Source organism: Osmerus eperlanus, chromosome 25 (genome assembly GCF_963692335.1).
Source record: "Osmerus eperlanus chromosome 25, fOsmEpe2.1, whole genome shotgun sequence".
NCBI classification, from domain to species: domain Eukaryota; kingdom Metazoa; phylum Chordata; class Actinopteri; order Osmeriformes; family Osmeridae; genus Osmerus; species Osmerus eperlanus.
In genome coordinates this window covers 1,844-8,188 of record NC_085042.1, presented here as the reverse complement: position 1 = coordinate 8,188, position 6,345 = coordinate 1,844, and the positions used below count along the sequence as shown (strand labels likewise).

At 44.0% G+C, this 6,345-nt stretch overlaps 1 pseudogene; it reads right to left on the bottom strand.

Moving 5' to 3' along the window:
- Nucleotides 1-3,360: 3,360 nt before the first annotated feature.
- Nucleotides 3,361-3,478, bottom strand: LOC134012400 (5S ribosomal RNA; annotated as a pseudogene).
- Nucleotides 3,479-6,345: the final 2,867 nt, after the last annotated feature.

Sequence of the window (6,345 nt, the reverse complement as noted above, 5' to 3'; positions counted from 1 at the left end):
TCAGATCCAGGCAGAGCACTACCCCTCCCACATCCTGCATATGCCTCACAACATCCCTGATAGTGCATATGGTGTCTGCAATATCCCTCCCCGGAACCCCATAAGCCTGAGTAGGTGCAATGATACTTCCCATCACCTTTTTAAGTCTGTTGGCTAGTATTTTAGCCAACACCTTATGATCAATGTTCAGTAAAGAAATAGGCCTATGATTTTCAAGTTTCAAATGACTCCCCTTCCCTTTGTAAAGCACTGTTAAAACTCCTAAGGCCATTGACTCAGGCACCACCCTCCTCTCCTCCATGCACTCAAACACCCGCATCAACAGAGGGGCCAGGATCCCACTAAATGCACCATAGAATTCAGCAGTAAGGCCATCTGAACCTGGACTTTTATTTAAATTCAGCCCAGATATTGCACCTGTGACCTCATCCCTCGTGATATCAGCCTCACACATCCCCACATCCTCCACCGCCACCCTTGTCTTCACAGCTTCCAGCACACTCTCCATACACTCCTCCTTCACCCCACCCGAAGTATATAAACTCTCATAGAAAGACTGTACCGTGCTTAAAATACCCACCAGATCTGTAACTCTCTCCCCTTGGTCATCGATCAGCTCAGTAAAATAACTCTTCTGCTGCCTCCTCTTTTCTAGCCCAAGAAAAAATGCTGTGCTCCTCTCCCCCTCCACCACGTACCTTGCTCTACTCCTCACCACTGCCCCTGTGCACCTATGCCTGTCCACAGCCCTCATCTCCTCCCGCACCCTCAAATACTCTGCAGTGTCATATCCAGCATCAGCCTCTATCATTCCCAACTCAAAGGCCATCTGTGACTTAAGGGCTTTCTCATCCCGCCTCTTCCTCTGACCAGCTTGCCTAGCAAAACCCATTGCTATCTGCTTAAACTTTACCTTCAACCCCTCCCACCACTCACACACATCCGATTCATACAGACGTTCAGACATGGCATCACGCACACACTCTTTCACTGCTACTCTAAACCCCTCATCCTTCAACAGACCAGTATTAAAGCACCACAATCCTCCCCCCTTCCCCTCCCGTACCTTCCCCAACCTGAAAGACAGAGCATCATGGTCGCTGAAGAATGCGTCCCTGTACTCCATCCCTCCCAGCAGGTGTACACATGCTTCATGTGCTACACACAGATCAATACGTGACTGCTTCAGCTCCCCCATTACCCACTGCCGCCGGGAGAACACCCGCTCATCTGGGTGGCCCTCCCTCCACACATCCACCAAGCCCTTCCCCTTCATTATTCTTCGCAACACATCACGGGATGAGTCTGATACAAAGCATGCACTTCTTGAGATATCCAACCTATCCATCTTCACATTAAAATCCCCGACAAACATACAATTCCCCACACACAACCTTTCCAGAGACATAAACAGTGTCCGTCTATCAATTTCTATATTCGGAGCATACACATTATACAGTACATACCCCACACCCTGAAATTTAAACCCTACCCCTACCACCCTCCCACCTGTGTCCGTGTACAATAAATGCACTCCAGACACCACACCCGGCCTGACCAAAATAGCCACCCCACACACTCGTTCTCCCCTATTGCTCACAAATATTTGTCCATGCCATCTCTGTCGAACATCTCCCATGCACTGCTCGGTCCAATGAGTTTCCTGTAGGCACAAAATGTCCGCTGGGAAAGCTTCAACCACAAGCTCAAATTTTTCCATGCTTCTAAGCCCATTTGTGTTGATTGAAACAACATTGACCATAATGAACAAGATAAAAAGAATGTCACAACCACCCATTATCTTTCAGAGCTTTTGTCCTTCCTCTGTTTCTTTTTCCGGGCCGGCAATGGCTTTTTTCCCACCACCTGCTCTCCATTGCCACTCCCCATTACTCCATTTGAGGACCCTTCTCCTGACGGCTCCTCTTGTGAACCCTTCCGTTTGTCACCGCCCACAGGATTCGCTCCTCCAAAGATCATCTTCCCAGCAGCTGCAGACACCCCAGGACGTGTCACCTTTCCTTCTCTCTGCTCATCTGCATCAGCTTTGTCTGGCTCCTCCTCGCTCTCAAGAAGCACACAGTCCAGACTGGCACCGATATCCTCCCCCACCACTCCGGTCTCCTGCCCGGATTCAGGCTCCATATGCTCCTCTTCCGCATCGTCTTCCTCCAACGCCTCCTCACTGCCACTTTCCTCCAACTCAGTCTCCTCCACCACTCCTGTTCCTTCTTCCCTGGGGTGGGCAGCTCCAGCCGTTCCACCCGCCTGGGAACAGACACACTGCCCGTCATCCCTCCCACATCCAGCACAGCCACGATCTCCCCCACTTTCACATTCCCTTGCGTAATGCCCCTGTCTCCCACACTTGTAACATGCAAAGTCAGGACAGTCCCGCAACACATGACCAGGCTGTATACACAGTCTGCACACTTTGACCTGACGGTCATGAATCACTCTAAAGTACTCCATGCCTTCCATTGTTTCAAATCTTGTTGAGTACGGCAGAGATCTCACAGTGTCATTAAACTTGACCTTCAGGAAGCGTGTTCCATCTGCAATCCTTGTCCCCGGCCAGAAACGCCTCTTCACTGCTGAAGCTGCCTCCACACCCCATGTAGTAAGCCGCTCCACAATAGCTCCGTCAGAAATGTACACCGGCAGATTTAGGAACGAGACTACCATCTCATCCATCGACAGATCCTTCGCCATAATGTTACATCCCCTTATTTTGAAGCCATCCACCAATTTCTCCTTCCCTCTTAAGTTTGACATGGTAACTTCATACCTTTTGGGGTCCTTGAAGCGGCAGCCACACACCAGTCCACAAACTTCCTTTATCCCTCTCAACAGTTCCATCATTGTAATCCGTTCTTCACCGGCAATCTCCACAGCTACAGTCAAATCCTTTTCAAATTTCAGGTCAGCTCTTTTACCTCCAACATCCTCATCCTGTTGTCTGCTCACCGCCTTCTTCACCATTATATTTTCCATCTTCTTAGCAAAGTCCCCCAATCAGCAAGAGCTGTTGGGGGATTTAGTGCTTCAGTGAACACCTCTTTCAAATCCAAACACAAGTAAAAACCAGATGAAAAAGTGTAGCAAACAGAAGGAAAAAAAACTCTCCAAACAAACACACAGTCCACCTGCTCTCTGTCCAACACTTCCTGAATTCACTTCCTGAAAGGGGCGTTGCCATGCTGGTTTGGCCGTACAAAATAGGTTGACAACCATAGGCTACTTATTCATATCCAGATTTGGTATTTGACAATCCAAGGTGGTCTCTCTCTCGGCAAAATGAAAGCAGCTTCCAGCCCCTTTCATGAAGGACTACTTGTGCATATTGCAAGTGAGCAAAAGAGCATACAGCACCTGGTATTCCCAGGCGGTCTCCCATCCAAGTACTAACCAGGCCCAACCCTGCTTAGCTTCCGAGATCGGACGAGATCGGGCGTTGCCATGCTGTTTTTTTTTTTTCTCTTTTTATTATAAAAAATACTTTTTACACTTTTGTCAATTATTTACAGAAGATACACAATTGATCCAGACCACATGAATGCTTACATGGACAAATAAAACCACATCATGAATTGAAACCTAAACTCTCAGCTCCTGTCACCATGATTAAAGAGCTGTTTTTCACAAAGCAGTTATGAAAGTCTTCTTTCTTCAGCATGTACACCAGCCTCACATTTTTTTTAAACATTGACACAAACCATTCCCAAACTTGAATTATCCTCCCCTCATAATGTGCCATATTTCTTCGATACACAATAGCATACCGTACGTGACTCAAAACTGAGTTTACCAAATTAACATTAACGCCTTTTACTTTCCCCAGCACTCCAAATAACCACAGTTTCTTCCATTCTACAGTATCTTCCACTTTGACCCCACAGTGTTTACTTAACAATTCCTTAATCTTGGCAAACAACCCAACCAACATTGGACATTCCAGAAAGTAATGGTTAAAGTTCTCATCAGTTACTTTACATACATCACACACTCTACTGATGTTATTATCAATTTGATGCAAAACAACGTTTGTGAATATTCTATTGTGCCTTATTTTGAAATCATTGTGCTCACACTCTATACAATTGTACTTTACATTCAAATTACCCCACACTTTAGTAACATCAAAATCCACAAAAACCTTTGCCCATACTTTCTCTGAAGTTGGTCTCTCCATACCATCCACCAGAAAATCCATATAAACACATTTGGTTTGTACCTCTTTAAATTTGACTCCTTTGCCCTTCCTCTCTACATTCAATTCCACCATCCTCTCCGGCTCTCCAACACTTCCTTCCCCTAAGATGTGTTTTCTCCACTCTGGACTTAAAGCATCCATAACCTTCTGATACATTCTTTTTATTTTGTACTTTCCCACATCCATATTTACTCTATGGATGGTCTCCATGATCTCTTGTACTGATTTGAACTTGTCACTACTTTCAGTTAGTAAGTGTTTAACCTGCTTCACTCCTGCCTCCTCAAAAACCTGGCTGACCAACACTCTGTTGTTGTGAGTCAATTTCGGGTTATGAAAGATGGGCTGATTCAGCCTTATTTCCACACTCATACTTCACATGCTTCAAATATTTCCCCCATGCTTCAAATACCTCCCTATAAAATCTTGACATCCCCACACACCTTCGTTTGTTGAAAATCATTAAAAGACTGTTCACACCACATCCACCATACTCATGCAAATACTCCTCAAAAAACCCCATCCAACAATACTGATTACAACTATACAGATATTTTTTAACAAGCTTTACCCTTAATGCCCTTTTCTTCACTTCTACATCTATCAATTTTAAACCCCCATTTTTATATTCATTCATTAACACTATGCTTAATTTTTGCCTGCTTCCCATCCCACAAGAAATTATCGATAGCCCTGTTTAAATCCTTCACCACCCACAATGGTAAATCCAGTGTAGCCAACACATGGTTCACCTGCGATAAGATCAAACAATTAACGACAATAACCCTTCCCCTCAACCTCAACCTCCTCCTTTTCCACAAATTTAAACTCTGCTTCACCTTGTTCAGAACCCCTGTCCATGTAACATCTCTTGCCTCATTGGCGTTTACACCTACATTCACCCCCAACACCTTAATCATCTCTTTTGCCACTTTAAACGGTATCTCACATTCCTTCATCACCACATTCCCAATACAAAGAATTTCAGATTTTTTTTTTTTTTTTTTTTGCTCCTGATGCCTTTCCATACACTTCTAATAATTTGATCACCCTCCTCACACTGTCCAAATTTTTTACTGTTATGTTTGTGTCATCTGCATATTGATGAATTAAACTCCTTTCTCCTCCAGGTATGATGATGCCTTGTATGTACTGATCTTTTTTTAACATTGTGGCCAAAGGTTCTGTTGTTATACTGTATAATAAAGCTGATAATGGACAACCCTGCCTGACTGATCTCCCTAAACTGGAACTGTCTGTCAATACTCCATTGCACTTAACCCTACTCTTTGCACTACTATACAACAACCTAATCCACTTCACAAATCTATCTCCAAAACCAAATTTCTCTAATGTTCTAAACATAAACTCATGCTCCACTCTATCAAAAGCCTTATTGAAATCAACACTCAAAACTATACCCCCCTCTTCTGTCATATGCCTTACCACATCTCTGACTGACCCTATTGTGTCTGCTATATCTCTCCCTGGAATACCATACGCCTGTGTTGCTGAAACAATGGACCCTACTACCGATTTAATTCTATTTGCTAATACCTTTGCTAAAATCTTATAATCCGTATTTAATAAACTAATCCCTCTATAATTCCCTAAATGCATTTGATTCCCCTTTTTCTTATATAAGATAGTGATTAAGCCTGTTGACATATCCTCACTGACCTGCTCTCTCCTTTCCATTTCTCTGTATACCTTCAACAAAATGGGAGTTAACACCTCACTAAAACATTTATAAAACTCACTTGTTAGGCCATCCGAGCCAGGACTTTTACCAGTCGACAGACTCTTGATGGCTGCTTTTACTTCCAACTCTGACAACTCCATTTCACATACTTCCCTATCACTGTCTGTTAACCTGGCCTCAACTGTCTCTAACACCTCTCTCATACTACCCTGATCCACACCACCTTTCTTAAATAAATTGCTATAAAACCCCTGCACCGCTTCCAACACCCCTACATAATCATTCACTATTTTCCCTTCTTCATTTTCTATTTCCCGTATATACGTTTTGCACTGTTTTTGCTTTTCCAGCCCCAGGAAAAAAGATGTACATTTTTCCCCTTCCACCACATATTGAGCCCTGCTCCTAATTATTGCCCCTTGACATCTGT